General features: G+C 46.3%; 1 long non-coding RNA gene across 2 annotated transcripts in view; it reads right to left on the reverse strand.

Annotated features, from left to right (window-relative positions):
• The window catches only part of LOC103671326, a 4,800-nt gene extending 940 nt beyond the window's left edge, over positions 1-3,860 (reverse strand). Inside the window, exons 1-3 of one of the 2 annotated variants that reach the window (XR_570842.2) lie at positions 3,762-3,860; positions 3,256-3,539; positions 2,758-2,960 (exon numbers count right to left, since the gene is read on the reverse strand). This is a non-coding gene — a long non-coding RNA (uncharacterized LOC103671326). The remainder of the gene's footprint in view (positions 1-2,757; positions 2,961-3,255; positions 3,540-3,761) is intronic. The other variant, XR_005832947.1, reaches the window with a different exon arrangement.
• Between the last annotated feature and the right edge of the window lie 2,417 nt (positions 3,861-6,277).

Below are 6,277 nucleotides of genomic sequence, written 5' to 3' on the forward strand. Positions count from 1 at the left end.
GATAGATAGATAGATAGATAGATAGATAGATAGATAGATAGACAGATGATAGATAGATAGATGATAGATAGATAGATAGATAGATAGATGATGGATAGATAGACAGGTAGATAGATAGACAGATAGATAGACAGGTAGATAGATAGACAGACAGACATGGAAGACAGATACCTAGATGGTACATAGATAGAGCATTAGAGAGGTCTGGAATGAAGACTACTTTTCTCAGCTTCTCTTGAGGCTGAGCAATGCTATGTAAATGACATTTTTGTATGGGTCTTCCAAGGGCCTGAAGGAAGCTGAATCTGCTGGAATGAGCCCATTTCTCATCCTCAGGGTCCGATGGCCTGTTAGAAGGCGGCTGTAATGCAGAGATGAATAAGGCATGGTCCCTCTCCTCAGGGCATTTATAATGAATTACACATTAAAGGCATGAAATGGAATACAGAAGAAAAGGGAATTGATTCTGTGCAAAGGAAGCCCAGAAGGCTTCACAAAGAGGATATGATCTAAGCTGGGCTTTACAGAAGGGATTATAGCAATCATATCTCCGATTTGTTGAAGACTTACCATATGCCAGGCAGTGTATGAAAGGCTTTACAGGCATTATCTCATTTATTCTATATGACAACCCGGCGAGGTAGGTACTGTGATTATACCCATTTTATAGATGGAGGAACTGAGGGGCAAAGATTAGAGAGCTAGTAAGTGGCTGAGCCAAGGTCCAAACCTCAGCCCATCTGATATTCCTAAGGCTCAACCCCAGGATTCGGCTGCCTGGGACTGATGTGGGTGGAGACACAGGGAGGGAGAAAAACCTTCACTCTCATCGTGAACTCCGGTAATGGTCAGGGCAGGCAATTCAGTCCACACTGGTTGTTAGGTAGAGATAGGCCAGTATTTCCTAAAGTATATTAGCGTATTTGGCAGAACTTTTAAGTTCTTTTTTTTTTTTAATTTTTATTTATTTATCTGACAGAGAGAGAGACAGCCAGCGAGAGAGGGAACACAAGCAGGGGGAGCGGGAGAGGAAGAAGCAGATTCCCAGTGGAGGAGCCTGATGTGGGGCTCGATCCCATAACGCCGGGATCACGCCCTGAGCCGAAAGCAGACGCTTAACCGCTGTGCCACCCAGGCGCCCCAGAACTTTTAAGTTCTTTTAATATGCTTTGCAGAAAAAGGGAAAAAAAGCAAATAAACGAAAGACTATATACACACACTAACATGTAAAGGTCCTGAGAAGGCCTAAGGTAAAGAAACATGTTTAATTTTTATTTTAGTAAAGCTTGGATTTTTCAGACTTATTTGACCGCAGAACTTTTTTTTTTCATTATAAAAATTGTTGAATGTAAATAAAAGTGGAAACTATAGGATCTTTTATATACTCATTACCCAGCTTCGACGACTATCACTACTCTATCCTATGTGTTCTGTCCATGACCGCGTTTCTCCCCCTTCCTTTCTAGCTAAAGTATTTTAAAGGAAATTCCAGACAGCATGATATTCTACCTTTAAATAATACTTTAGTGTGCATCTCCAAACAAGGGGGAGATTTTCTTATAGAAAGTGTGATTATCACACCCAACAAGCTTAAAACATTTTCTTAATATAATTTTATATTCAGCTCATATTCAATACTGCTGATTATCTAAAAAATCAAGGCCCCCTTTTTTAGTGAAGACCATTGGAACTCTGATTATTTTATTGACTCAGTTTCATAAGCGAGTGCCAGGACCAAGCACACACATATTAGAAAAAGGTACAATCGTTGATTGTTCTTTTCTAAAACACCGTTAGAGAATTGAAACCTTCTTAATAATTCAGCCTGAAAAATACTGGGCAGAATATGTTCAGTCCTCCACCCTCAAGATGTCTCTGGGCTGTGAAGATACTAATACTTGGATTGAACCACCTTTTTTTTTTTTCCGCTTGACTTTCCAAATAGACACAAAATAGAAAATCCGTTTAGCACCCCAGGAATACACATTCCGAGGAACACATTTTGGGAAAGCTTGGTTTAGAGAAAACATCCAGTTGAAAGAAGGCTTCACTTTACTTGACTGTTTAGGTATTGAATAGCTATAGTTTGGACTCTGATTATCTAGGTTTTTTTTTTTTTTTTAAAGCATCCCATTCTAAAAGGAAGGACTTAGTAATCAGTCCTGGTTTTGACTCCTACTACATCTGTGATATTAAAACACGCACGCACACACACACATAAACACACACACACACACACACACACACACACAATACTACAGATGTTACAACAGAGAAGCATGATGGCAAAGTTAAAATCAGATCGAGACCATCCGAAGCAGGTGACTAGGTCATTCGAGATCCGTCGGAAGGAGACGGGTCTAAAAGAGAGGCCTGCAATATGGATATGCAAACGGACACAGTAATAAACCATACAGCACAAGAGCGATTTAGTTTCCGCATTTATGACAGCAGCTAAAATAAACACCTCAGACCGCTACACTGCCAACGGTATCTTCTAAATTAAAGAACAGAAGAAATGATTTCATTAATTGATGCTTCAATGGCTAGCTAAATATTTATACACCCCACAAGCACTGTACTCAAAATTTACAGTAGCAAAGCCGCCTGCAGCCACCAAAATATTGATTGAGTCATAAAAACTCAAGGTTATTAACCCAAATATCTTCTCGCTTTGTATAAAACTAATTGCTAGGCCAGGGAATGCAATTTCTGAGACAATTACCAGGAATGGGGGCTTTAATGACTTTCTCTTACCCTTTGCATAAATAAACAGTAGCTGCCTAATCCAGGACACCGGATGAGGTTCCTTCTGCGCCTCAGAGTTAATCAAATGCATTTCTCACCGGTGATTCTTCACCTGCAGTTAAACCTGTGCACGGTCCGAACTTAACATGTGTGTTCCTGAAACGGTTATACATCCTCAGGCCAACATCGTATTTGATGATACACATTATCAACTGTAAAGTTGTGTGAAGGAAAACAAACGTAAGTGTAAGTCACCAAACAATGCCATGTATCTCTGTCACGAAAGCCCAGCGTGGTCATCTGCTGGCTTGCACTGCATGCAGAAGCTCCGGGCAGCTCTGGGGTTAGCTAGGGAGGGCGTCAGGGAAGACTTGGCAGTTACGTGTGTTTTCTGCCAGGAGCCAGGCACCCTTCCCCCACGTATCTCAGGACATAGCCAGGTGTGGTCTAGCTAATTGCTACAGGACAGGGTGACAAGGAGGAGTCAGGACCTAGAAGCAAATTTACCTCCTGGAGTAGACAGGCTCCGGGGAGACCCAACCGGCTGAAGGGGCAGTGAAGGTAGAGCTTGGCATCTGGAAGGTATAGTGTGGTACAACCTTTGGTAGTACCAGCAAAGAGTCTGTGGTGGGCAGCCCCACACAGAGCAGTGGAGGTGTCCCAAACGTCAAGCAAAGTATGGCAGTCAAAAATCCTGGTTGGTGATATTCAGAAATCCAGGCAGATGGTCGTCTACACTGGGGAGGTAGGTCAGCAGGAGCCAGGACCCAGGCATGAGCTGTAGGGAGGACCTGTAGGCAGGTAGAGGCTCTGGTTATCAGAACAAGACCGAATCCCAATGTTTTAGTTGGAGTATGAGCTGGGTAAAGTTGCTGTAACAAAGATACCCGCCCTAGCACGCCTTCAGTGATACGGAATCTCATTCCTGTCTCATGCAGCTGCGGAATGGGAAGGACGCCACAGCTCCATGAGCTTGTCCGGGGCCCCAGGAACCCTCTGCTCACTGTGTCTACCTTCGTGTCTAGACGGCTCGTCCAGCTGTCCTCCCCTCTCAGCCACAGCATGCTGCCTGGCACCGTGATGGCATTCCAGGCTGTGGAAGGGGAAAGAGAACACGGAGGGTGAGAAACTTTATTGTGAAACTCAGGAAGTTACACACATCACTTCTGCTCATGGGCCAAATGTCATCGCGTGGCTGCTCCCAGTTGTCAGAGGGACTGAGAGATGTCACCCCTACCAACGTGGCCATGTGCCCAGCTCGAACCCAGGGAGGAGGCTGGGGGTAGTCAGTTCTTGTGGCTGCTGTAACACGTTACCAAAAACTTGGTGATTTCAAACAACAGGAATGTATCCTCTTACAGTTCTGGAGGCCAGAAGTCCAAAATCAATATCACTGGGCTGGAATCAAGGTGTGAGGGCGGGTGTCCCTGTGGAAGCTCCCAGGGGAGGATGCCTTCCTTGCTTCTTGCAACTTCTGATGCCTGCGGCCTTCCAGTCTTCCATGGTTTGTGCCTGCCTCTGGAATGGGACTGCCTTCCCTTCTGCCCACGTATAAATTTCCCTCTGTCTCTCTTTTATAAGGATACATGTAATTGCATTTTGAGGGCCCACCCAGGTCATTGAGATCCTTAATCACATCTGCAAAGACCTTTTTCCCAAGTAAGGGAACACTTAGAAATTCCAGGGATTAGAACTTGATCTTTGGGCTGGGGAGGGGCCATGTATCATCCAGCCTGTTACAGGGGTGCTCAGTGCTGAGAGGAAGAAGGAGAAAATGGCCTTTGCCTCATTCAGCAATCAGAATCAGGAAACTCTGGTCAATACAGTGAACCTCGCTCAACGCTGAGCACCAAAGAATTCATCTCTAGCTCTTCAGGTTTTCCTGGCTTGCTTCTAGACCGGTGTGGAGCCTGAACTGGGCTATGCCCTGGCTGGGGCCAAGGGGAGCCCTGGCCGTGGGGAAAAGACGGCCACTAAGCAAAGGCAGGAGGTGGCGGGCTGTGTGTGCCTTGAGAACAGTTTCACCCAGAGTGAGAAAGCTCAGTGAGCGCTGCCCGAGGACACACGTGAGGTTCTGGGACCAATACAATCAATACCGAAGCCTTGGCAAAGGCCTGTTTGCGGTTCGCAGCCTCTGAAGACCGGATGCCTTCCACTGTCACACCCATTACCCTCCTCACCCCTGAAATGCCCAAACAGTCCAGACACTTGTTAGTGAAATGGCCACACCCCCTTTCACCTACTTCCCCAATTCCGCTCCCCAGAATTAACCACCGTTAACAATTTGACCCTTCCTGACTTCTCTTCACGTGTTCATAAACACACACACACAGAGGGAAATATAGTGGTTCCTTTCTACATAGATTGGACTGTGCCATATATGTGTTGTATTTATTCACTTAATAATATATCACAGACATCATTGCTTGTCAATAATAATAATAAACTCAGCGTTCATGCTATGCTGGGCAAGGGGCCAAGCACTTTCCACATTTTGTATTTCATGTCATTCTCACACCACCTTATCGGTTAGGTATTATTATTTTCCTCTCTAAATGATGACAAATATTCACAGGGAGCTCAAGTGACTGGTCCGAGGTCACACAGCTGGTGAGTGGCTGAGCTAGAGTTTGAACCCAGATGACCACCACCTGGACCTCAATCTTTGCTACCATCCTTTGCTATCACATCGACATCCTTGGAAATCTTGTCACACAGCTCTTCCACCGGGAACTAATCAGCTGTTGCACGGACCAGCTTAACTTTTGCATCACGACCTCTTAGACTTCCCTGGAAACTGAAGTGGTCTCCCTGGTTACCGGACTGCTGGCTGGCTTGTAGAGCCCATGGCTTCAGCTGCCCCAGCTTGTGCGGGGGGGGGGCCCTCAATTCCATCCCAGCGGTTGCACCTGCCCTGGTCCCAGTCCCTTGGCACCTGCCCCTTGGTCCCTACCTTCTCTCTGCCTCTAAATTTGGCCCAGCATCTGTGGGTTTGGCCCAGCATCTGTCACCCCTGCTCAGATAAGCTGGCCTTACCTGGCACCTTCTGCCTAAAAATCTACAGTCACAAAGCGTTTTGGACGCTTCCCTGGGCCTGCAGCTGGACACTCCTTCTCTCTGTGGTTACAGCCAATAGAAAGTCTTTATAATCAACCTTTCCTTCTGGGTCTCCCCGGTGGCCTGGAGCAGACAGCAGGGGCTTGGTACCAAGGAGGCCTCTGCTCCCCTTCTGGACCTTTACCATGGAAACAGATGTCATAGAGGAACTACCTCCCCTTCCTGTCTGTTCATATTCCCCAGGTGCGTACCTTCTAGGAAGCTCTGTCCCACTCAGTTTCCCCCTTGCCTACCTTCCTACCATTGAAACCTTCTCTTATGCACGTGCAGGTGAAAATAGCCCATAACGTGGGCCCTCAGCCCCGTGTCTTCGGTCTTCCTTATGGAGAGCAGAACTCCCATGTGAGCTGAGCAGCCCCTGCTGATCAACACAGACACAGACGCTGGCGGTTGTTAGCGGAGTAGAGAGGCA

This window comes from Ursus maritimus, unplaced genomic scaffold, assembly GCF_017311325.1.
Source record: "Ursus maritimus isolate PB19 unplaced genomic scaffold, ASM1731132v1 scaffold_6, whole genome shotgun sequence".
In the NCBI taxonomy this organism is placed as follows: Eukaryota; Metazoa; Chordata; class Mammalia; order Carnivora; family Ursidae; genus Ursus; species Ursus maritimus.